The sequence below is a fragment of the Topomyia yanbarensis genome, chromosome 1 (genome assembly GCF_030247195.1).
Source record: "Topomyia yanbarensis strain Yona2022 chromosome 1, ASM3024719v1, whole genome shotgun sequence".
Classification (NCBI taxonomy): domain Eukaryota; kingdom Metazoa; phylum Arthropoda; class Insecta; order Diptera; family Culicidae; genus Topomyia; species Topomyia yanbarensis.
In genome coordinates, this window is record NC_080670.1 from 211,221,009 (window position 1) to 211,248,953 (window position 27,945).

The 27,945-nt window shown below is 37.2% G+C and overlaps 1 protein-coding gene across 5 annotated transcripts in view; it reads right to left on the bottom strand.

Annotated features, from left to right (window-relative positions):
- LOC131691114 (eye-specific diacylglycerol kinase) overlaps positions 1 to 27,945 on the bottom strand; it is a 256,899-nt gene that overhangs the window by 222,173 nt on the left and 6,781 nt on the right. For 4 of the 5 annotated variants that reach the window (XM_058977319.1, XM_058977326.1, XM_058977300.1 and 1 more), the window contains exon 1: positions 25,559 to 26,859. The exons of the other annotated variant lie outside the window; for it this stretch is intronic. The gene's annotated coding sequence lies outside the window, so the exon portion shown is untranslated. Of the gene's footprint in view, positions 1 to 25,558; positions 26,860 to 27,945 lie in introns of those variants that run through there. 5 annotated transcript variants of the gene reach the window in all.

Sequence of the window (27,945 nt, forward strand, 5' to 3'; positions counted from 1 at the left end):
AAAGACTCTAAAGAGACCTTTACAGAACGCTCTGAAGAATATTGTAAAAGAATTTCTGTTCAAATCCTGATGAATATCTTTTAATTCGTCTCTGAGGAAATCTTAAGGATCCCAGAGAAATCTGTTAGAAACCCTCTACAAAATCTCCTAAGAAACTAGTGAAGAAATTTATAAATCTCTTTAGATCTTTTGGGTAAATTCTTAAGTAAGCTAAATAACTCTCTACAGAAATTTTTCCCCAACGAAATCCTGTCAGAATTTTAAAATTTGATCACATGAAGATGACATTGAACTCATGCTGATTAAGCTAATTAAATATTATTTTTCAATGCAGCCCACAACTGGAGACAAAAAATTTGCTTTTCCAACAAAACATCTCAGAAAATTGCTGATAACTTTTTAATTTCAAGCATTTATCACTTTATTCGAGCGGTTTATATAACTACAATGGATCGACAATAATTTTATGGGCAACTAACAAAACTCCACCCATAACCTACATAATGATATGATGATACAAGGACCCAGCATCAGTGAATAGTATGCTCCAGTGGCTGCAGATGCTTTCAACAGTAAATAAAAAATTACATTCAAATGATATACATATTATCGCTCTATGAAGGGCCAAAGAGGAGTGGACCCGTAAGCTGAATTATTTATACGCTATCCAAAGAGACAGAAAATCTCCTTCCTACGATCCAGCTGGATTGCGCATTCCTCCGCGAGCGAAGTACACTCAAAAGCTAGCTTCTAAGCGCTAGCAAAACAAACCGGAGACACTCCCTGATCATTAGCAATTGTTCGGTGAATCATTCTATGGAGGCCATCGTATTGAATTAAAAGACAAAACAGAGAAATTCCTGGAAAAATGGGTCGTCAGTAACTGATTACCAACTTGCTACCAATTAGACAATATCTCCTACACCAAAATTGGCACCATTTAGACACTAAATCCAAACAGTTCACACAACACGTGTGAACCTCATTTGGCTGGTACCGAGTGATGTTCCGGTTAGCCAAGTACAGAATCTCTGGGTCACTGGTCTGGGTTATTGACGAGTGGAACACGAAACATTTAAATACAACTTTTCTAAGTTAGGTCTTGCGTCCTAATGGGCAAATCATTTTTTCCTTTGTGTAAAATATTGCATATTCGCAGGCGTTTGGTTCTCATGTCTAAAGATAGTTTCCCTATGCTCGTCAGCGACCCAGAGCTTCTATGCTTGACTAACCAAGACATCACTCGGTACCAGCCAGTTGCTTTAGGAGTACACACATGTTGTGAGAACTGTTTGGATATAGTGTCTAACTGGCACCAATTTTGGTGTTGATTTGAATACAACGTCCAACTGGCAGCAAATTGGTATCAGTTACTGGACGAGTGGAACACGAAACATTCAAATCCAACTTTTCGAAATTTCTGAATTTCTACGTATTTTTGTTATTTATTGTTTTCAAGGAATATATTTTACTAATTTTACTCTTCGGGAGCATGGAGTAGGCATAATTTGCAATCGAATGATGCATGAAAAGATATAGGCTAGCGAATTTAAAGTAGTTTGCTAAATGTATGATGTGTCAGTATGTCTTCCAACTGTTTAATTTTTATTTTGACAATAATTTGAATAATCGAGTCATTTTCTCCTGATGATCGGAATATTGATAAACGAATCATTTTCAACGGATAATCAAGTCACAGATAAGACCTACTTGTGCACATAGAAAAAAAAATCAAAGGATAGGCAAGAATCACAATTTGATCTCACATGTGTAGAGAACGAGTGATGCCGAACTGATTGTGCGTACGTATATTTATAGATTCGAGTAATTTTGAGAATATTGCGATTTTCACTTTTTTATTTTATTTCATTAAAATACTTAAAAATAGTGGTAGTATTGCATTGAGTATTATTTATGTTAACTTTTTTGTGCTAACCTAGCTTGTAATAATACGCACAATGGATAAAAAGTTCCTAAAATGACCATTTATCAGCTATTCTTGAATTTCACAAAAACAATATTTTCTGAAAACCTTACTGAATAACCCTTTGTTTTGCATTAAATACATGAAATTCATATCATAATGCTTCCTCAGTTGTTCATATAACAGGTCAAACTTTGTCAATGATGGATTCCTAATACACCCAAAAAGTAGTCATCGTCAGAAAGAAATTTTTAACACTAAATTCCGAACTTAGGTAATTATCAAACATAGCATTATGGGAAAACTTTAAATAACTCAATTTAAAGCTAAATAAAGGCAATTTTCCCAAATCCACCTTCGCATATTTTGATTATTCAATATGGTCACCATATTAAATCCTTGCATTTCTCACTGAAAAATTTCCTAGGTTCGTTTCATTTGGCTTTAAATTAAGTAATTTCATGTTATTTTTAATGGATTGTGGATTGGATCATCAAATTACCAAAAATCAAAACCAAAAATTGCTGAAAATGAAGAAAAGGGACTAAAACTCGTAGCTCTTGCACTCCCGCTCACAAATAACAAAATATTCTTTTGCCCTGAAACCGGTGCTAGCCTCCGATGCAAACAGAAAACATTTTTATCGGAAGCCAAAAATTCAAACTTTGCTTATCCAGCTAGCCTTTGCAGGGCTAACCGCGGCAAAAATTCCGTCGGTCTATTGACGGTGGGAAACTTTTTGCTCGCTGCAAAATTTCCTGTCTTGATACCAAAGTTTTCGGCTTCTCCCCATCATACAAAGAAACAACTCATCATCATCATCATCAGTCAAGAAGCGATGATTCCCGTCCGGCTACAACAGAGCCACCCTCAAATAAAAACAACAAGTCAAAACTTTTCAGAATTTGGAGACGATTGCAAGGAATACATTCTAAGCGAGCCAGCTCTTGCAGCCCTTGTTTCTTTGTGTGTTAATATTTAAGTTCGCTGATTGATGCCGGTTCAAAAGTCTTGTGTAACTTATCCACGTGGACTCGTTTTGGGGGCGGGGGTGGGAATAAAGTGCTTCCGAATCGTGAAACTACTTCGTGAAAACATTTTCATTTGCCATGAATTTTAGCTTTGGGTTCGAATTGCAAATTCCAATTAAAGCTTCAATCGCAGACAGACAGAAATAACACTTCTTCTTTAGTGGAGAAAATTTTTGGTGAAAACTGTTTTTTCACCATTAAGGAGAAAATTGTTTAAAACAGTGTTTGTGTTTTGACTTCGTCTCATCAGAATCCGACACAAACTTAGTGACAGCACTAAGCTAGCGCTGGATTGATGCTAGCTCCAAAAAACGAAAACAATATTTGTGTATATGAGCAAACCCGTAGTCACGCGTGATGTCCCACAAGAAAATGTTACTAATTTAGTTATAGGTCTTAAGCCCTTCACACCCAAAGACGGTTTTAAACAATTTTCTCGTTAACGGAGAAAATCAAAATTTTTCTCCACTAAGTAAAAATATAGCATATTCCATATTACATTGGCTTGCTAAGCCAAACCAGGTTTCGATTTCATTAATTCTTATCAGCTTAATCAGAGTTCCTTTGCTTGCGGGACATCATGCATGACTAGGGGTCCTGTCACTAAGTTAATGTCGGATTCTGATGAGACGAAAGGCAAATTCCATAATCAATTTACGTTATTTTTCGTTATTGGTTGTGGCGCTGCGATCGTTTGCCCTTGAGCAGAAACCACGACATAATAACGATAAACAACTACAATACTAACGTCCATTTGTCTATGCGCCAAATGCCACCGGCATTCGTTCATTACGTACGCGTCATAAGGTTTCCACTTCAGGCACCGCAATTCCCAGAGACCATCGTCCAAGTCATTCCCCTAATTTCACGGCACATTAAGTGGCTTGGTACAAAAAAAATATTTTTCCACTTTTTCGGTGAAAGCAGTGAAACCCGTCGTCGACGTTAGCTTGAAGCATTCGTCCTCTCTTCCACATCCTTTCGTGATTTCGTTGTGCACAGTAGCTCCCCGCTAAGCTGAAACGTGTGCTGTCATACCGGAGCCAACCGCCCGAATCGAGACGGAATATTGTGTGCCAGTTATTCGGTGTTCGCCCACGCGGAAATTCCCAGGACTAAAGCTCTGTGCACATGGCCAACAAAAAAAATAAAATAGCAGAACCACAAAAAGAGGTATCCTGCTTTGCTTACTTCAACGTCGGAGAAATGTTGATGCTTTGCCGCTTCGGACCACTGTCTGTCATCATCATCACCATCATCATCACCATTATCATGGTAATCGGTCAGACGTCGTTGGTTAACGGTTTTTGGTATCATTTTTTAGAAAGTTCAACTATCGGATGTTTGTGAGGGAGTCAAAACGAAATTTTTCACCTTGAATCGATTGAAAATGAAGCATTCAATTTATTTTTCTATTTTCCATATAACGGAGTAAATTTTGTTGGCAAAGTTTAATGGCTCTTTTTTTCATCTCTCCCCAACAATCGATCGTTCACACCTCTCTCATCAAAGTTTAGCGCAGAGTGCGGAAAAAAGTTTTTGCTGCAGCATGTCCCAATTTTCCACACGTCCAACTTGATTTGTTTACTAGGTTGAGTTTTGTTGGAGCACTCGTCGCCTGACGACCCAACATTTTTCAGCTGGTGGCAATTACACAGTTTGATGCACCAAATGGAATAAATTTTTGTTTTTAGAATAGGGCAATAATCATGAACCAAATCACGAAATGGAGCGGAAAATCTTTTCTGTATCCTGAGGAAGGTGCGAATAGCCACCGAAACGTCAAAAAATGCATTTTGAAATATGAGTTGATTATTCTCGGATAATTACTTTATGCTTCGTAGATATCCACGTAACAGAATAAAAGCTTGAGGATCACGTCAGGGAAGCATTCTGAGACCTCTGTTACCATTAACTTTCATCATTGACTCAGCCTTTATTTTTCTGTGATTTTCATCGAATTTTGGCGTCCGTTTCCAAATTTATCTAGTTCGAATGTTCAACAACACCGAATCCGAATCCAATTTTATCTATAAACATTACTAGAATAACAATGAGGCTGAATTCCGTTGCTTTGCCCCATTGCACAAAGATATAGCATGAACTAGACCGAGTGGGCGGAAAGATGGCCTGCGGCGAACAATTGATGGCAGGACGATTTCCCAACAACGGTTTTGTTGTTGTTGTTATCCTAGTGTCAGCCAGATCTGGGTCTCTCCCTCAGAGGCTCATCGGCCACCCACCCAATCAGTGAACCGGACTATATTGAATTGTTCCATTCTGGCCTCATGTTTTCCCCCTTCTTATCGGGTGAAAGGTACGCCTTGGGGAATGTCGAGTCGAGTGTATGTATTTTGCCTTCTTGAATTTGAAATGTCCAGTAATAAAGAAGTAAGAAGTATGAAACTGGATCCCGCTTCGGGGCGACGTCGGAACCGGAACCGGAATTTACCTGGAGGTAGGTCTCTTTTTTCTGAGAACTCGTTTGATTACACAGCGAGTGACCTTCGAACGGACATGGCCGGTCGACATGAAAAGGTTGCTGTGTGACCCCCTCCCCTCCTTCCACTCATGATTTATTACTTTTATCCTTTTTTACCTGATCTTTCCTGGCCTAGCCGGTTCCAGCATCAAACACACCAGTAAAATATCAAAAATTGAAAATTGTCCCGACTCGGATTCGTCTGGCTGGTTGGTTGGAAACTCAAAAAAAAAAAAAATAATATTACTAGGAAACCGAGTTTCAGCGAGGCCTCCATCAAACCGTCTTCGTAGCCGACGGCTGGCATAAGGATCAAACAAACCACTTATCCTTTGTACCCGGTCACGGGAAGGTGCGGGCCCACCTGCATGCAAGTTGAAGAAGGGTCAAATCGATTGCGCGGCTGATGGTGGGCGACAGGAATCGAGAAAAAAGGAAAACCTTCTTTTCCCGTTCGTTCTTTAAATATTGATGCCACGTCAAACTCTTTCGGGACCCATACTTGGGTGAATTATGTATCTTTTCAGCAGGTAAAATTTAAGAGCCAGCGGACATGCTGATCCACGCGGATTGTCCCTCACTTGTGTCCATTCCCTTTTGGATAAAATTTCGGGCTTTGCATATTCGGGGAAAATGGGTTTATAAACCTGCTAAATCCTCTTTCCGGCGTACAAAGCAAAGGCAACGGTAGCTCACGCATCGAGCATAAATAGAATCCGGGTACCGTGCTTCGTCTCTTATCATCCCACTGATGGGAAGATGACAGAGATCAGACCTGATTTGCGGTTTCCGAATGGCGGTGTTTGAAACCTTGTTTGATTTTATTAGGTGATAAATTCCAAACACCAACGACTTTCAATCTTTTGTTTTCCCGTCGTTCTTTTACGGTTCGTGATAAATGTAAATTATCTTTGCGAGCATATAAACTGCGGAATCACTGCGAATGGAAGCAGTTGTGAGTTAGGGTTTTGCTTTTATTCACCATTGTAATCTGATTCTGAGAAATAGCTCCTATTGGGCGGACATAAATCCAACATCAGAAGCAAAGTAGGTGTTTGTGGTCTATGGCAGTGATGCTCCAGTACACAATTTCAAGAAATATTTATGCCAAAGTTCAACCCAAAACAGCGAATGTTAAGTAATATGTCGTAACATCACCAAGTACTGATTCGGCTACGGAAAATATTTTGAATTCTACAAGCTCAACAGGTGCTACGATAAAAGACGACGAACCGTTTGAAGATAGTCATTATAAGCATGACTTCATCAGACTAGATGAACTGTTCATTATTATCGTGTGAAAACGAGCGTTTATATGTCCGCGCTTGAAACCGTGTTTTGAAAATTTGTAGGCGCCAACATATTGACTTAATGCCGGCACAATTTGATGATAGCGAGATTGTGGGCATAGTTATGCGTGGTCTAGTACGTATTGACGCAAAAGGCTCGAGCGTTTGTATGTTGTTGTGCACATTCTTTACATCGCGTGGCCGTTTGTATGCTGTATGTATGCTGTACTAATGCGTTTCTGTAACCGCGCAGCCGTTTACAGAATCCCGTCTGCTTTTAGGTGTTACTGAGCAAGAAACAGCAAAAGGAGAAACATTTTGGCTAGACTTTCAATCAGTTATGGTTAAATTGCCGTACACCTCGTATACCTTAACGTTTTACAGAAAGATATTGTGACAGTCATGCGCAGAGCGGATGATGGAAATGAAAGGTGAGAACATGCAGCGCATGACAAATATATATTAGTCTTCCGAATACTATAGAAATATAGCAAACGCTAACTAATGGTTGAAATTTAGTTTGGGCTGGTGAGAGTAGAACGAAGCATGCAACATTAAAAAGGCCCAATAAGCCCTCCTGGCAACCTCGATTTCCCAATATCAAGTCGTATTGCAATCAACATCTAAAAGCAACTTTCTGTTAGAGATCAATATGAAGAATTACAATTATGTTCCATAGAAAGTGAATGGTTGACGCATTAAATGGTGATTTGCGATTAAACTAGTATTCATTGTTGCCAATTGATGCACTAAATTTCTTCAAACTGATACATGTAATATTGCTTGAAAATGTTTGCAATACCGTTAAACCAAATGTTTCGATTTGACTATTCCTTATCAGTTTAAAAATTAACCTCTTTTCTTCTGGGATATCATATAACCTTGGCCTATTAGCCAGGGCAGGGCTAAGTACCTCTGTTTCATCCCAGGATCTGAGGACCAAAGGTGTGACATTAACCCTCTTAGCTAAGTCACTTCCAACGATTTCAAATTGAAACGGTCGGTACGGTTGTCCACGTTTCTTCCTTATTCAAGGTTCAAAATAATTCGTTGATTTATTTCTTTATTAAAAGAATAATTTGATTGCCGTATAATTTTGAATCATCTTCATTTTGTACGCCACACAATTGCCCTGGCCGCTTAAATTAGTGTTTTACATACCATATGTGCCATATGAACGTCTACAATTTTCCAGGATCCTTTCATGTATTGGCTGTGTATGACTAGACTAGACTAGAACCTCTTTCTCGCGGGAGATCACGCTTGACAAGCGGTTTGCCCAGGAACACAATTAGTGTCTCTGTTCTATGGATCGTCAATCCGGCGCTAGTTTAGTCCCGTCACTAAGTTAGTGTCGGATTCTGATGAGACGAAGTGAAAACGCAAGTTCCATAACTAATTTAATACCGTCAATCAATTCCTTCATATTATGATGGACGGAGCTCCATCATATGCCTAATATTGTACAGATAATGTTGAACATCCATCCTATTCTGATTCCTAATATATCACTGATGATAAAATCGAGATACGTCTGCGCAATCTGGCACCGCGCGCTAACACTAGTCTAGTCTTATCAAAAAATATATGTCGAAATACGGAACAGTTGAATTCGTTACGAATGATTCTTGGAGAAGCCGCCTTCCTGGTGTTCTCAAAATTTAGTGCACTTTTAACGCAGACCAATTTCGAAATGATTAAGATTAAGAAACTTTTTTTAGAAATTGAGATGATTTCGGGAAATTTTTAAGACAAATTTAATTCGAAAAGTTGGATTTCAATGTTTCGTGTTCCACTCGTCAGTAACTGAAACCAACCTGCTGTCAGTTAGATAATGTATCAAAATTAACACCAAATTGGCGTCAGTTAGACGCACAACCCAAACAGTTTACACAACATGTGTGAGCGCCTAAAGCAACTGGCGAGTGATCCCCTTATTAGCCAAGCACAGAAATTTGTTTTAATTAAAAAATAATTTGTTTGTTTCGATTATAGTAAGTTATAGTAATGTCATTTACATTTGTTATATTTGTCCATTGTTACACTCGTTCGCTTCTTCTTTAGGTTACAACTATTTCTAACTGTGTGGCGGTGGGCAGGAATTATTCATCAGGTGAACTCTATAAAAGACAATCGATTTACCAACTCCGCTACGTATGTCCCCATTTAAAATATTGGGGGGAGCAATTCTGGAGTGTTTTAAAATATTATAAAGTAAAAGTAAAATGGATTTTTTGAAGTAGAATACTTCTAACGTTTCAATACTGGGGTCCCGTTTCAAAAATTTCTATTGAGGCTTTTTTTTCCAGTTTTGAAATACGAATAACTCCATTATACTGAGCAAAATTGCAGTATCTGACGTGTTTTGAATTAAATTTCGCAAAATGTGCGACTGCTACAAATAAACCAAAATCGGATTCTCAAAAAATCTTTCAAAAACGACGAGAAAAATACGAATTTTGCCAAACGATTTCAGGCAGAGCCGTGAAGCATCTAAGCGATTCGTTACATACGGCAAGGTTATTCATACAGGTCTCGCTTGTTCATTTTGCATCAGTCGTTGCTCGAAAGCCAAACCAACAACATATTGACTGTATTGTCTGGACGGTACTATATGGATTTTTCGCTAACGTCGGCATTTGCACACACTCGCACTTATGTGATTCAATCAAATACAGGTAGTTTACAAATAGATGTGCTGCGGGTACGTTCTAATCATTCGTCGCTCGAATACCAAACGAGCAACATCATGCCGATATCGTCTGGACGGTACAATCGTTCGTGTACATGCAGGGTTTCGGGTCGCACGGCAGGGTGGGGAGCGCATGATATACTTTGAAAACAGCAGGGAAACGGATGCAAGTTTGGCACGGTTTAATTGTATGCGTGTTAATGCCGCCATCCATAACGTCTACTATGGGTTTTCGGCAGTGGTGGTATTTTTCAAGTGGAACCGTGTGAGGATTGCACCCGTTTCCTGACTGTGTGCAAGCTGCTTTATCGGGCACTCTTCGTCCTGCTGTGGTATTTCAGACTTCGCATGTACACGCAGGGATGCCATCATGCAGCTTCCAGGCAAAAGATGAACTTCTCATTCGGCCTGATTATTAAAGTAAGAAACTGTTACACAAAAATTATCAAGCAACTAGAACGATAGCACACTTTTTGAAAATTTTGTATATTTTTCCAAATTTAAAGAAAAAATTTTGATGCGCTTTCGGTGATGACTAAAATGTATGTCAAATTTCAGTTGTTCTGTCAGGATTTCTTTGAAAAATTGTGGCAATCATGTTTACACGAAATGCGATAGGTTCGAGTCGTGTACACGTGATGATTTGCAACGTGTGTGTTGCTTCTGAGTTTCGTTGGGAGAAATTTATTTATTTTTCTGCTTGTGTGTGCGTTTGGTTGATACGGATGAAATTCTCATGTCAACATATTTTCGACGGTTTGTGGGTGCGTAGGGTGATAGGCCAGTTAACACAAACGTTTCATATTTCGAATATGCGTGATGCTTTATTATCACTGAGGCATCTGACAACGTGCTTCTGTAGATGCTTCTGAAGCACGGGCGGACTGATTTGGATTTGCGCCTGCTGAAGGATGGATGTTGGTTGGACATTTTTATGGGCGAGGAGATTGAGCTATGCTAGAGCAGTTTCATTTTGTTTCAACAAGTTATCTGTAGCCATTCGTGGTGATCAATCCAAGAGTGATGCCATCTGACCAAGATTAAGCACTTATTGGTTTTCATTGTTATCATAGGTTTGCAAGCATTAGTATTTTATAGTAATCAGGTTTCTTTGGGTATATTTAACAGATTAGTTTTCAATAGAGGAGTTTATTATTACGAACAGTTTCGTTTCGGGCTTTAAAACTAGTGTACGCTGTCGTTCTCTTTGTGGCTTCATTATTCCAAACACGTTTAGAGCTGTGTTTTGAATATATAGAGCATTCAGCACATACAATCAGGTTCGATAGATTGGGGACGATAATTTCGAGTCATATAACGATTTAAGGACACTTTCTGGTGTGGTTCAGTTTTAGATTCATAATTTTGAAAGTTCTAGAAAAAACTAGACATTTAAGAAATAGAATGAGCTTGCACTGTGAGCCCATTTTTTGTTGTTAATAACAGTACTGTTTTTGTAGGTACAGTCCTTGCAAATGTGCTGGAATAAATGTTCATTGTGTTAAGGTGCTTGCCTATTTCAGATTATATTTTTTTGCGAATTGGAAAAAAGAATCATTCCAACGACTCACTTGGAAATTCCGATGACACTTTACGGCACAAGTTAGAAGGGCAAAAATTTAAGTGTATTCTACGTAATTGTGGTTATATCTCTGACATTACTCACTAATCTTTTCTTTAAATTTATCGCATCCGCGGTGAGATGCTGACGAAGTGAGATATGACAGGTCAGAGCTAACAAGTTGGAAGTTTACAATGAGAACTGAGAGATAATTGATTTTAGATTAAGGGTGAGAAGCGAGAAATGAGACGTGCAAAGAATGGAGAGATTTGAAAAGATAAAAATGAGAAGTGAAAAGCGAGTGACGAGATTTCAAACATCCGAGATGAGATGTGATCACTTAAGGATAAGTACTGGGATGAATTAGAGATAAAATGAGAGATAAGCAGTGAGACTAAAGATTGAAAGTCAGGATTTAGATGTGAAAAATATAACGTAATACAAGAAGTGGAAAAATAAGACACTTAAAAAATTTAAAAAAAAAATGAAATGTGGAAAATAGAATCGAAAATATCAAGGCGACAAATATGACACATAGCGTAAATTCAAAATATGGCCAAAAATAATAAAAAATGGGACATAAAAAGAAACATTTAAAAAATTGATTAATATGAACAAAAAATTAAGTCAAAAAATGTACATTGGAACACACAAAAATAGAGAAAATGGAGAAACAAAGAAGAAATAAATGTAAAAATGAACAAACGGAAAAATGAAATTAAAAACTTGGAATAAATTGATTAATGGGGAATATGGAAAAAATGTTAGAATTGGAAAGTAGGGAAAAAACTTACTAAAAGTCACCCAATGGACACCAACAAAAACAAGACGCAATTAAATAAATGCGGAAAAAAGGAAACAAAATTTAAAAAAACATACGAAAACTGCATAAAATAAGAAAAAAGATGCAAAAACAGTGCATCGAAAAAAATAACACATGGATTAAACAGACTTAAATAAAAGGTGAGAAAAAATTAAGAAAATATTTTCCAAAATAAAAATAAAAACAAATATAGAAAAAAAATGATTTAAAAAATAAGAATAATGAAAAAAGAAATTTTAGATAAATTAAATCACGCATTTCAAAAAATTTTAAACTAGACTAAAAGAAAAAGACAAAAAAGGAAACAGAAACAGAATAAATTGGTATCTGAAATAAGAGAATTTTTCATTACAAAAAAATAAAACAAATGCAAAAAATGGAAAGTATGAATACAATTCACTAAACGGCATTGGACATATGTAATAAAAAGACATAAAAATAAACTTAGAAAATAGGAAAAGACAAAAATGCATAAAATAAAAAACAATGATGAGCAAAAGTGAAAAACTTTTAAATACAGTGAATGAAACAAGCAACAAAATAATTCAAAGAAAACTTCTAAAAATGGACGAACAATTGAAAAAACAAGAATACAGAGTTTCACCAACCAATAAAAGAAATGAAAATGTTTGAAAACCGAAAAATAAGAATAACGAAAAAGGAAGATCGAAGAGAAAAATTAAAAAAAAAGCTTTCTAAAGTGAATAACGAAAAGTAACGGTAAAATAGTACTCGTAAAACGGGAAAACCAAACATAAATGGGAAAAAATGAACGAACAGGATAAAATGGTAAAAATTCAAGTATGAACAAAATCGAAATAAGTCGAAAGAAAAACTAGGATTGTAAATGAAACAAAAACGAAAATAGCGAAAAAGAAAAATGTGAAAAATATACAAAAAATGACAGAACGAAAAAAATTAAACATTACGTAATTTCCACGAGACAATGCAATGAACAGAAAGAAATGTAAAATAAATTATAAATCATCAGATCAAATCAAATCATAAAATGGAAACAATATAACATGCTTGAGAAAAAAAACAACAAGGCGTAACAATACAAAAGAATGTGTGAAAAAGTAAAGCAAATTATTAAATAATAAAAGTTAGAAAAAAGAAAAACGAAAAATATAAAGTAACACAACAGCAAACAAAAAATATGAAAGTTAAGGATTATTTTTATACATATTCAAAAATTAAATGTATTAAAATAACAATAAAAAAATGTCAAAATAACAAAAAATATTAATACGGCTCGAGCCTCGAAACAGAAGGAATAGTTCATCGGAAAGCGAGAAAGGGGAAATAACGTTGCTAATGATAGTGCTTAAAATTCAAAAAGCTAGTTATAGCTCCCAGTTAAATGTCTTAAAAAACTGATTTTTAACTAGAAAAACATGCTTACTGTTAAGTGAACAGATAAAGGCCATATTTATATTCGATGAACAGGAACAAACACTTAACTGTCCCAACTCAGAGTGCTCAAATTAATTCATGTTACTCCGTTTTTTAATTTTATTCGACAAAACTGAAAGAAATAGTTTCTTTACAGTCCAGTTCCTATGAAACCAGTCCTACAGTCCAGTTTCTATGAAACCGACACAATTTCATCAAATTAAGCAGTAAAAACTTCTAAACCTTCAGTATAGCTTCCTATGTTCCGCAGGGCAGCCACCTGGGACCGCTGATGTTTCGGTTTTTTTGTCACTGACACTAAAACACAAAAGTACAATCTATTTTGCACAGATTACAAGCAAATTAAGCTCTCTTGATTATATTTACCAATGTTTCCAATCCGATAGGAATGCTATCTTACTCGTAGACCCTAGTTTCGTCTACAGTTCCTGCTGATAATCAAAAATCCGGAACAGTTGAAAAAAATGCATTTAAAGTACGGATCCGTACACCCTCACTCTATCTCACCATTCACCCACGATAGAAAAACCGGTGCTGACTGCCAGACATAAACATCAACCCTCGCCACGTCAATCTGTGCCAGACGAGGCAGAGGGACCGCCGTTGCACTCGGTTTCGAACGCCAGAGAAACGTCAGTCACTTTTGTCGGCTGTCTCCCACAGTGGGATACCGTTGACGGTGCCGATGATGGGCCCATTATCGTAGCAGTGGTCCACTCCGCGCCCGGCCTGCTGATAGGAATACTGTGTCAGTTTCAGGATTACGCACATCTAGGCCTGCTGAATAAGCGGAGAGGATAAAAAGACAGCCACTCCAGCTGGCGTCACGCGTCAGATCAGTTCCGATTTGTTGGGAGAGGTGGGGGGAAGCTGGTTTTTTTCTCTATCTGTCGAGCAGGCATTTTGATTAGGGGGAAGTAAGTTCAATTTGTTTTTGTTCGAATTCATCTTTTATTGATTACGATAGGTAACTGATATGAAATGACGAAAACTATTGCACATGCATCTATATAAGTAAGGAAGATTGAAGTGCCTTAGTGGCTTCCTTGTGAGGTATACCATAAGGAACACAACATGAAGCGAATATATTTTTAATAGCAGAATCCTTCAACAAACAAATAACCAGCAACCAGAATATTTTTTCCGTGACATTCTGAGTCGAGTTCAAAAGCTTTAGTAGATAATTCTAGAAGCAGAACTTTTCCGTTCGAATGGTGGTTGGATTTATTTTTCCTACCATGAAAATTTATATAAAAAACCTACTTTCATCGCTGGAAGTACGGGAAAACGTTGAAGAGACGGCAACGGACAGTGAAACCTCAAGCTCCAATTCTAAAAAAGCAAACCACTCGAATGCAATAAAAAATAGCATGTATCTCAGCGGACGAGAGTTTATAAAATGCAAATTGACAACATTTCAACCGTAGTTTTTTTTTCGCTAACTCTAGCTGTCTTTCCGGAAAAAACCAACAAAAAACAATAATCCCTAGTCTACTGACTCGGTACCGACGGAGGGCTGTCGACAAGTGGTGTCATGCTCAGTTGGCGAGAATGATTTTCGGACGCTCATTGTCAACGTGTACACACAGACGAAAAAAAATAAAAGTGGAATGTTTGCACCGGATTTTTCGCCTACAAAGGCATATTTTCGGATGCTGTAGGGGTTAGGTGGAAAATAAAGCTACTACACCTTCCCCCCAATCACTGTGAAACAGGTCACGGATGCGTTTCAGGTGCTGAGATTGGTCATAACGATGTTGGGTTGTTCAGCTCCGGAGCCGGATTCTGTGACTTAGCTAAGATTCTTACTTGATTGAAGCTTGAAAATCAAATCGAATCAAAATACGTGTTTGACAAAATATTAGAGTAGACAAACATAGCTGATGTGAGCTATTCTACTGGTGTTGGGTTCTTTGCAGTGCTGCAATTGACTCTATATCCATTTCGAGAGGACAGCCAGAATCGAGTGTTCATCAAAAGTGGATAGGTATTGAATCAGAATTGCCGTTCCACTCACGTCTGTTTGGGGCAGACAGAATCTGCCTACAAACGAAATGGGATGGAATTTGCGGTTGTTTCTCTGTTCGGGATTAAATTCAGTTTCGTTGTTTGGTGCATTCTTGTTCCGAAAAATTCTCATTCATATGGTAATAAACCAAATGAAGTGCTGGCTTGCAGGTTCAGATGTGTTTTACTTTTCTGCTAGAGATGTTCGTTACTATTCCAGTAACATCCCCTGATAGACTTTTCTACATGCATTTTTAATAATTTTTCGAAAAATAACAGTTGGTAGAACTCGTAAATTTCTTGATCTTGAAATCTTTACGGTGCTGCAATTCACCCTACTCCAGGGTAGTTTTTGACATTGTTTCAACCTCGAACTTTTAAGCCGTTGGGTCGATAAAATGGCTCCTCAAGGAAGCAATTTGAGACCGCAATTATTATCAACATACATTAACTACGCAACCCATTTTGAAAGATTTATTCGTTTAAAAAAGGCGATCATGAATAGAAAAAGACGTGATTTGTCTTTTCAAGTAACGATTTCTTGGCATGACCTAACCAGCTTAAATTTTTTTCTAGAAAACATCTTGCTCCGAGCAAGTTTATCCAATAATTTCTCATTCGAATTGTATTCCTGCCTCCTTTAAAACTAACAAAACACTACTTTCAACAAGCTCCCGCTAGTCTTACTACCGCCCAACATCTAAACTCTCCAAAAAGAACGTTTATCTTTCGACCCCTATGAACCACATGTGGGCCAGTGCACCGCAGTATTTATTCCTAAACTTTGTCCATTAATGCAGTACCGTTGGTTTTGCTTGGTAGCAACAGCGATACGAACACGCCCTTTGGGAAAAATAACTGCCAAAAGTTGCTGGTTCCTTCTATGGTTCTGTGTTGTTGGATCGGACCGTAAATCAAATCAACCACCAATGCACGATCATGTCCACATATGTGGAATTGAACCCATTAGCAGAACATCTGAGGCATATAGGTAGGTACTTGTTACCGTCGGTTAGGGTGGTTCTGATTTTAACGACGATAAATATATTTGGCCGGCCGACCAACCGAATGTGACTCTTTGTATTTGTGTTGTCCCATCGGTCAACAATACACACCTGCGAACGGTTCTCAGCATCCACTGTTTTTCCTACCTACGATTGTACGCGTGTTGTGGCATGTGATACATATTTTTAGTATCTACCAGCCGTAACCGAACGGTATTTCGGTGAGCAATGGTAAAGAATGGTGACGGGAGCGAGTATTGTGAAATGTCAGCTATTGTGAGGATGCCAGGAATTTTAATTAATACGAACGGTTATAGCACGGGTTTGAATAAAAATAACAATTCTCGGATCATAGCAATCTGCGTCAGTCATAATTCGAATTGGAAATATAACCTTCGGAATAGCAGAAGATGTTCCGCTGTGGGATTTCAACTAATTACAGCTACGGTCGAATATTTCGTCATTCACGTTTAGAATCTGTGAAAATGAACAGGGTGAATGCATTTTGCTCCTGGTAATCCGGATTGCTGGAGTCAATTATGTCACCCCATTTGGCAATGTTTTAAGAAGTCACTAAGTATCAATTTCTAGCTTGGGAAAGAATGCTGGAATTTCATGGATTGACATTTGAAAAGTTACCCGGGTACCCTGCCTGACACACAACTGTTAAATCAGGAATTTTAGTGAATTTTGATATTTCTGAAATTTCTCGTTTTCGTCATTTTTACAAGATTTTAATATTTTTGTATTTTAGTAATTTTTGGGATTTTTGGAATATTTCTATATTTGATGTTTTACAAATTTTTGAAAACTTTACTATTCTCATTATTTTCGAAATTTGAATATTGATTTGAACTTACGTTAGTTCTGAAATTTTCGATTTCGTCTCAACCGAATCCGACACAAACTTAGTGACAGAACTAAGCTCACGTCGGATTGACACTAGCTCCAAAGACGAACACACGATTCAACTGGACCAATAAAAAATATCTCTTGGGTCCCTGGTAACACGCTCCATGGGTACATGAACGAGTACTCTAGTAATACCGGGAAACATACTCTCTCAGAACCGTAAACTGAATATTAAGTATATGCAGGGTCCACGCGATTCTTTCAAGAACACATGCGAATTCGCAAAAGAGCCACACGAACTTATACACGCCACCTACACGCTAGCACATGCGACATCGACGTAGTTGCGCGTGGATGATTACGATTGTATGTTCGTCTTTGTGCATTATCACGAAGGGCTCGAGCGTTTGTGTGTTAACGTGTCCGATCGCGTGGTCAGGCACGTTAACATTCAAACGCTCGAGCCCTTCGCGATGATACACAAAGTAGAAAATGCAATCATCCACATCATCCAAATCCAGGATTTCGCTGACACAAAATCGCACTTATAATTTGATCAAGCGTGAACAAATATGCGCTCATTACAACGCGAACGTAAATACCCCACGCCCGGAAAACTAAACAATAGGCTTAACATAAAAGCATTAGAATGACGGGCCGCTGCAATTGGCCTTGAGCAGCGTTTTAGCACGTTACATTTTTCGTCTAGTCTGTAACTGTAATGAGTGATTCTGACACGAAGCCCTTCCGAGAACTCAACTCTACAGCTCCAATAGGACAACTCTAGAAAAAATCCCCCTAATGATTTAATATTGATATTCTACTTCCATTATTTATTTCATATTGTTTATCTTTTTTCTTCAACTTTCCATGTTATGTTTTTTTGATTTTCACTTATTATTTTTATATTTGATCAATTTTTAAACTTTTTATTTCTATTGCACATTTTTCATATTTTAACCTATATTTTATTTTTGAATTTTCAGTTTATATTTAATTTTCCGTATATTTGTCTTCATTTTTCATGATTAGTTTATGATTTTTTTTATTTTTGATGTTTTTTGTCAATTCTATTTTTTTTACTTATACAGTGAAGATTTTAGCATAGTGTCTACCTCCGATATTCTTAGGTTTTGACCCATTGTCAAGCCTCATACGAAAATATGATAGATGGTTTCTAGTAGACTGACCAAGTCTGATTTGAGTAAATCCTGTTTTGAACAAATTTTTCTCATCTTAGAGAAGTAGAATATGCAAAAAAATCAGATTTATTTCTAATGTTCATAACCATTTTTTGTGTTTTTCTATTTTCTATTTCTTTGTTTTTCATTTTTTAATTTTAGATTTTTGTTTGACATTTTATTTATATTGCATATTTTTAATTATTTTCCTATTAATCTTATTTGGTTGTGGTGGTTGGGTTTTAATATACCAGTTTTTTTGAAAATTCAGCTGTTAAATTTTAATTTATTATTTTCGATCTCTAACTTTTTATTTATTTTTGATTATCATCTTTGAATATTTTTTGAGTTTTTTTATTTTGATTTTAAAGGTTTTAACCTTAGGGTCATTCGCCTCTTTTCGGATTAGAGAAATCTGTTTGGAAAAATCTCCCTGGCCTATGTGGGGGGGGGGAGGGGTTGGGAATCGAACCCAGGCGAGCTGCGTACAAGGCAATCGATTTACCAACTACGCCATGGCCGTTCCCCGTTTTTTAAGTTATGTACAATGTTTCTTACTTTCAATTTTCCAGTTTATTTTTCGTGGTTCATTTTTGAATAATACATTTATTTATTTTATTTTTGATGCTCAAATTATAATTTAAATTTGTTCATCTCAATGGAATCTTTGTTTATTTTTTTAATTATTTGCTCACTACTTTTTTTAATATCTATTTATTTTGCACATTTATCTTTTTTTAGTTTCATTTTACATTTCATGTTTTATTTTAAAATTCCCCTTTTTATTTTATTTTCTGTTGTTTAATTCTTTTTTGTTTTTTTTTTATACGACTCAATTATTTTAAATATTCTATTTATCTATTTTATTTTTAATGTTCATTTTTTTTCATTATTTTAACATTAATGTTTTGTTTTATATTTTTCCTTCATTTTTAATTCTTTTCCAGTCATTTTTGTTTTTTTGTTTTTAGTTAGGGTAAGGTGGGGAAAATCCGACCGTTGGGTAAACCCGACCCTCCTCTGTTACCGAAAATCAGAAGCACTACGCGAGCTAATATCAATGGTGTCGTGTAGAGCATCGAAAATAATCATAATGGTGGCATGACAGCATTTTATTAATCTACATTGAGATGCTCAAACGACAAAAAGTGTGTTTTTACAACTTGTGATTTGACTTTTGTGCATTATTGCCTACAGGATATTTCTGATTGTTAAAGTGATTGCATAAAAAATGTAAGTGGATTTAAATTCTTTGAATAAAGTCCTACAAAGTGCGTAGATGAATTTGGTTCAACCTTTTTCATAACTTTTTTTAATTGCATCGTAATGAAAAATGACGCGGTGGGGCAAATCCGACCTCTAAATAGTGGGGTAAATCCGACCGCTTTTTTGCTAAGAAAATGTTTATTTATCAAATTGAAATATATTTTTATTGTTATTTTATATTATTTTTATGAAAAATAATTCACAATTACAAACGAAAGACACAAAAACGTGATGATTATAGTATTCTTTAAGCAATTGCTCCCATGCAAAGGAGAATATCATTACGTGCTACTGCTCGTGGTTTTGGCATTCCAATATTGACATTGAACTCCATTTTCTTCATGTTACAATTCAATAACACAACATTCATTGATTTATCATTGAAAAACCATAAAATTTGGGTAATATCTGCACTAAATCAACCAAAAGCATAGGGGGTCGGGTTTACCCCACCATTTTTGAAAACAGCAAAAATGAACATTTTCGTTAAAGGCTTGTTTTTAAAAATATTCCCAAGATCTGAGTAAAATGCTATATATAGAAAGTTGTCCAGGAGTCTAACCTTTAATTTGGTATATAAAACGACTTGATCCGATGTAAAATGAGCATTTTACAGCCAAAACCATTTACTAGGTCGGATTTATCCCACCTTACCCTATGTATATTTTTTATTCTTTATTAAAAAAATTTTTATTATTCAAAAACTTTTTCTTATTTTATATTTCCATCCCTCTGCTTTTTCTATTTTTATTTTAGGTCTCCTTTAATTTTTATTTTTGGGGGTTGTTTTTTCCTTTGCTGGGTACAGTAACCACTGCGACCAGTTTTTTGATATATTGTGGCTAGGGGTTGTTTTCAATATTCTTTGTTTTTCTTTCTCTTATGCTAAATTTAAAATTTCAAGTTCTATTTTTAAATTTTCAAGCTACATTTTTAATTTAAATTTTTATTGTTCTTCATTGTTCAATTTCATAACCTCTCGATGTTAATTTTCATATTTTTTACTTCTTATGTCGTTCTATTATTGATTTTTATTTCCTTATTTTTTCATTACATGCTACTGATTTTTGATATACAAAAACTGTTTTAAATGTTTTATTTTTATATTTTCCTCATTTTAAATCTTTAAAATTTTTGTGTGTTATTATGTTTTTCATTGTTGTAATATTATTGCAATTTTTTATTTTTGTTTCTTTTCGTTTTTAATGCATTATTGTTCACTTCTTTATTTTAACTTTTTATTTCTTTATATATTATACTAGTTTTTCAAGTTTCTCATATTTCATTTGGCTGTTTTCAACCTTGAATTTTTTATTATTTGATTCAATTTAAGATTTCTCGTTTGTATATTATATTATGTTATATTATGTCATTTTTTATTTTATCTTCTTTTATCCGATTTTTTTTAACTATTTAAAACAATTTTCCCCCTTCATCCTTTTTTGGTGAAATCATATGTTGTCTAGTTCAATCGTGCTATGTTTTCACTCTTTTCGAAACTCATTTAATCCATTCGTTATTTTTTGCATTTTCACCACATTTTTTATGAAGCATATTGATACAATTTTGTCAAATTGTTCCATGTTAGAATTATAATTTTTACATTTTCAAGTCACATAAATTTATTTTAATATTAGATTTGTTTTGTTTATTATTTTGTTGTGTTAAATTATCTCGATCACATCAGAAGCTAAAATCGTGCTTCTTTTGAACAGTGCTTTTACTACACAAAGGAACAAATCGTTCCTACCTACAGACTGCTGCCTACCACGTCAGTTTTATAAGCAAGCAAAGCTATGGAAAGACAACAGCCGCCCGAACTCAATGTGAACAATAAAGCACAATTACTTTAGCGCGGTTCCATCGATTATTTCATGATGAGTAAAGTTCATCAGCAAAATGTGAACAGTGGCCGTCTGTTTTTTTTTAATATTGCCTATATAGTACTATTGTCCTATTAAAGATGCACATTTATTGAAGGGGCAAATCCTGCTTAGACTTACGGAAGTCGTCATCATACAATTTCACCACACACGTAATGTTGTACTGATAACGTCCAAAACCTTGGCCATGGCGGAAAGTTTTGTTATGAATAACACAACATTCAACGTTGTTGAGCATGACAATGTTAGAATGAATATACCCGTTTTTATTGGTCTATTATAAGATTGGTGGCCATCTCCTTGATCTTTCCCCACCTACTAGCAATAAGTTCATCACGATCGTCAAGTTGGTATACGAGCAGTGAAATCCGTTAAATTTGAAATCCGGAGCAAAATTTTCCCGTGTATTTACAACGGCATTCCTGTCGCGAGAATACGAGCTAGGAAACCTAATACTTCTTACCTGAACTTTCAATACGAAATAGAAGGTGTAACCAATTTTTAAATCAACTTTTCGTAACAAGAAACAACATCAACTGCAAGTAAACCCAACACACAGCCCGCATCAGCATCACTGAAACCACAAACAACCGAAGTTGCTACTCACGCACCAACAAATGCCGAAATAGCATAATCTATGTACAGCGTTTCCGACCATCGTGGTGCACCCACTACCTCCAAATCAACAGCCAGTACAGCCAAAGTTAAAGTAGATGACAAAAAACATGGATACTCGGATCGTGACCCGTGACGATCCAAACCAGTTAATCGTGAAAACCTACACAATAACAATAGCAAGGACTGGATGGATGAAAACAAAAAATCGAGAGTAAGCGGATTTAAAGCTAACGCAAAGAGCCGTGCCAAATAAATGAAATTTTTTAATTATTCGAAAAAAAAAATTCTGTTTTTACTGTGTAAATTGATTTATTTTTATTACCTGTCAATCATAAACCAGTTCACAGAGCGAAATTGGATCAATGAACAATATTCCGAATGTGGGTCACAATAAATTATCAAAATCGTGGGCTGAATTACTTGAGCCATGAACAAGATCATGCAAATGAAATCCTCTCAATTATTCACGAGCACGAAAATTAAAACGAGATTAACATACTACAAACCACGAACGAATGCTCGAAGCAAAACTGGATCCATGAAGTTATGGGTATTGGAAATTGTTCAAGTGAAAGTATTAGAACCATGTACCAAATTTAATACCATATGAACTATAACATGAAAGTAGAAAGCTATTGTGAAGTTTCGTGAAATATTTTACGAGCAAGAATTTTGAATCGTGATCAATACAGTACTAATAAGGAACCAGTTAATGATGCAGGAATGGATCCATGAATGAAACGCCGAATTATGCGAAATATTTTTTTTTGATTTCGATAGCAAGCATATATCGTTAGCACACGATTAAATATGAATGGGCCAAGGTGGCTGCCTTGTGGTGCGCCTGGTGATATACCAAAGATTGATGAACCAGTTTACGAGTGCTTTCCGTTCAGTTAGATAAGCTTTCAACCATAAGATTGTCCATTCTGGGGGGACGCCCAGGCGGTTTAGCTTAACTATCGCCAAGTCGAGGGGGATTCTGTCAAACACCTTTGAGAAATCCACGTAAACCGCGTTCTTTATGTTGCAGATAGTTTTGTTAGTAAATGTTCTAAGCTTTAGCGTCGCGAACAGTTTTCTGACTAAACCATGTGGACAGTTGGATATGATGTGATGTACAACTGGATGGACACCATTCTTTCAAAAAACTTGCCAAAACAGTTTAAAATAGGGATAGGGCTTCCAGTTTCATGAATGGGAGAAATGAATCCCGTTTTCGAGACAGAACGACTTCGTCTCGTCAGAATCTATCACCAACTTACCACAAGATTGACGCTAGATCCAAAACGGGAACACGATGTGTTCCAAAACATCGTGTTTCATAAATTTGGTGCTAAATCGGCACCAGATACTGATGAGACGGAATCGAAATGCAATCGGTGATTTACTAAGTTATAGCTATTGTGCCGTTCCCGCACAAAAGAAATTTTACCGAATTATCTTCGTAGGGAGAAATACAGCGCAGTGCTTTTTCGGGTGAGAAAATCTTACAACCTTCTATTCAGCAACTAAGAACCGAACGTAGAAGGACCCCTTTAATTCTACAGTATTAATATACTTCAAAGAGAAAGCTTATAAAAGTGATACAAGCTTTCTCTGTACTGCGAAAGTATTAAGCAAAACGCAATCTCCGTCAGCAGCTGCACCATCCACGTACCCAAGGAACAAGACAGCTTTGTCAGCCGCAAACTAGGAAACCAACAAATCCAACCAAAATCGGGTGGATAATAAATGCAATTCCGAGAGGCTTCCAATATTCAACCCGACTCCCACACCCACTGCATTGTTCGTTCGAAGGCTAATCCTGCAGCTGGTTGGAAATATTCAATAAATTACCACCTTTCCGGGACAAACAAGGAGAAACCAGCAACCCACCCCTTTTAGGGGGTTCAGGACAGGCAACCCCACAAAAATCCAATTTTGCCAGAAATCCCACAAACGACTGTGACGAATCCCCCTGGAACTGATTGATACTGATGACACCCGTCAGTTTATGGGTACGGGTAAGCCGGTTGGTTAGTGATTTTCCCCGTCGTTCGGTCCAATCATTCCCGACAAAAAAAAATATGGGAATAGGGATGAATTTGTTGTTCGGTATTAGACTTAAGGCGCTCCAATAATCTTTTCGTTCCGTGATAAAACGTCAACAGGTTGCATGACGAGTTGGTTAAGTTTTGGGGTGGGATTATCTGTTTGTAGCAGAATAGGGTATATTATTTCTTTTCCGTTAGTTACAGCAAATTTGGCAAAATAAATTAGTGGCAAAGACCCGATAAAATATTTATTGCTATTTAAACGGGAATATGAATTGAGGTCTTCATTCAAGACTGATTTCTAAAAAGTTGTTAAAAATGACTGGGGTAACATTTTCAATGAAGATAAGAGCCGATAAAAATTTATATAAAGTGCATCATCGATTGAGAAAAAATTCTAGCGCTAGAAAATCAACTCCAATTTTTGTTGAACACTGGTTACCCAAATCGTAATTCGACTAAACGGATACTCGGAGAAACAGACATTCGAATAAACCGTGATTCGGCCAAATGGGCAGTCTACCCAACGGACATTTTACTAAGCGAGCATTTAACCAAGCAGGGACATGGTCAAATAGACATTCGTTAACACGATCATTAAATGAAACCGTGCATTTTTTTAATCGGCCATTCGGTGAAACGACCATTCAGCCATACGGACAAACACCGAAACGAGTCATCAATTAACAATTTCAATATGGACAGAAAAAAAAATATTTTCCTGCAAAAGTGAGCATATACCGTAGCCAGATATCCAAGCACGTCCTTTGTCTGCGAGTCGTTTTACATTTTATTACGGTACAGTTCAAATAGTCATATATGACGTGATGGAAGCGGGACCGGGTGAAAGAGGCAATATTTGCCAATAGAGTAATTTATATCGTAAATGGAATGCAACCCAGTTTTCTCTTTGTTCGGTTCAGCTGGTTCCATGGAGACGCACTGTGGCTTTCCGACAGTGTATTTTTTTGTTTTGATTGTCAAATTTCACGTCTACATCTATTCGAACTTTAAGGATGCAATGTCAGAAAACTTGTTACTTGACGCTGATCAAAATGAAAACAAATTTTTTAAGAACAATATCTCAACATCAATATCAGATAAGATATAATAAAGGAATTTGCACTATAGAACAGCGTAAAAAGCAAAGGTCCTAGAATACTACCCTGTCATACATCGTTAAAGAGAGCTCTGAAACTAGGCCCAAATTAGTAATATACAAAACTATTCTGAAACACTTCCAAAAATGGAGTTATTATGCTTGAAGGCAATACAAATTCGGATTCATTTATTCTGAATTTGTAGGCCAGCAACAAATTGATATTTGCAATTATTGATCTTTTCTTGGTCTCAATTTAATGCAAAATTTGATAAATTTTTGCACATTATATTGACGAAATAATTGAGTCAAATCCTGAGTTTTGGATTCTGTTTGTTTTCTTGAGCCTAATCTGCATTGATTTGCGTATTCTAAATAAACACACACTACTCACATTGCATAAATTTACAGATAATCCTGCGGTTTTCTTACAGCATTGCGTCCCAGGATGTAGTCTTTCTAGAGCAGAGGTCCCCATCTGCCACGTGTGTCGCACAACAAGTGGTTCTTCTTCCCACCGCACCGACACGTTCACTGTTCACCCGCGAACTATTCTTCCTTACAATTATCCTACCACGACACACGAAAGAAAAGAACTTCGCTGCCAGGCAACTATCTCCGGATGTTTGCTCGATGTATTATCAATTTTTCTTAGCTAGCGAAAATTACGAACCACACACGTACGTCATAATCATAGCATGCCATTTTTTTTTTCTCTCGACCGCACTTTGGCATTGTGTCAGCCCCAAAATGCTAAACAATGTACGACGGCAGGCCGAAAAGTGTTTCTTCGTTCTCTTCCTCTACTTCTGTATTTTCCTCGGATTTCTAATTATAACCTAAACTGCTCTACCGCTCTCGGATTGTGGTCAAGTTTTACGTCTTGCACTATCAATGTCAATTTGGGAGAAAACACAGCTGCCCACAGTCCACCGGCCGGCGGTGGTTGGGCTCGGGTTCATTATGATTTGCGAACGCGCGCGCCAACGGCGCCCACGAAACCGGATCACTCTGACGCTAGTTTGGACAGTATTAAGTATGCTCGGTTATTCGATGATGATGATGATGATGATGATGGAACCTACTTCCAGCTAGACCAGGTGAGGAGCGAATTCTTCACTGTTTCTCCGCGGCGGAATATCGATCACCGACACCACTCCCCGAAGCCGTGGGAGGTATCGAAAGTTGCCTATGTAAACATTTGTGCGTCTCCATCACTTGTCCCGTCGGACTTCCGAGCTTCCCCTAACCCGCAACCTGACGACGAGCCCATGTAAATTATCCTTCTTTTCCACCCGACAGCACTAGCACAAAAACACACTCCAGGAGTACAATCATCGACCACGACCAGGAAGGGTGTCCCCTCACCTTATTGTATTGTTCACCCAACTCAGGTAGAACTTCATTGTTTCTATCTCCTTCCGCTCAAACGCTTGCTGCTGCTGGTTCAGACTAGACTGATTCAATCCTGCACCAGGCACTACACTGCGACGGCAGGCACCGGTGCACATACCGACGGCTACGATGAACCCGTCCCCGAGACAGACCGCGTCCCGGAGAACCGAACACTCCCCACGGGAAGGCCTAAGTTATGTTAATTCACCTGCCAGTAGAGGGTTAGAAGAAGAAAAAATATCCCGACCACATATCGCGAGTTCCGATTAAAATCTTCCGCTTCGGACAACGGTTGCACGTGAACTGACCCCGACCGAACGACCAACCAACCAACCAACCGATGCAACTCCTTCGACTGGGGAAAAGAAGGATGCAAACCAAACCGTTGGAAAACGATGACGACGAGACACAACAGCTGAGTTCCCGCGCGCGCGATGTGCTCCAAAACGGTTCACAACAGGTCGCGGAGACGGAGGCGGTGGCGACGGCGGCGACGGAACCTGTTGGAGCGCGATGCGATGAAAACAAAACATTAACACTTCCGATCGATCAGCTGTCGGTGCGAACACTCTCACCGCTCATGCGCTCAAGGTAACTCACTCACTCTCACGGCTGTGAGATTTCCCGTTGGAAGTACGTGCACGGTGGGTTCGAGTTGTACCGGTTTAGGTTGAAAGGATTTGTATAACAACAAAAATCTATCCTTTTTCTTCCTATAAAGCGTAGCGTAGAATCTGTCGGATATTGACGATTTCTGTTATTGCACTACACTAACCCTTGTTTGAGCTCTCTAACAGCTTCGAATTAAAAAGTCGAAATAAGAGTGCAATTAGTTTTCAGTTGAGAGAGGTAATATACAATATTTTTAATTTGGTGCTGTTGAACTATGATCAACAGCACCAAATTTAAAAAAGAATCGAAACGAAATCGTTTACAATGGAGTGTTTATAACTAAGCTTCCAACTACCGAAGACAACCTTCTACTTCTTCCCGAGCAAACAAATCATATATCACTCATCGTTTAGTTTCAAAAGCAGAAAGATGAACTATTGTCAAATTTAATGGCCAAAACTTAGGTCTTTTCGCATCAAACCGAATATTCGCTAGGTGGAACGTTTGTTAAAAGTTTTTAAGGCTTAGGCATATGAGTCACCTTTATCCAGTTTCGTCATATAAGGCACTCAGTACTGATAACGTTCAACATATTGTTCCAAGTGCCAAAAATCATTTTATATGACAATCCGCAACACATCGTTGGGTGTGACAGCAATAGAATCAAGATCGCCGTGTTTGTAGACGATTGGAATATTGAGATACGACTACACGATCTGACACCGCTTATTTGCGATAAGGCCTTCAAATTCTTTGTGCCGCATTACAGAAAGG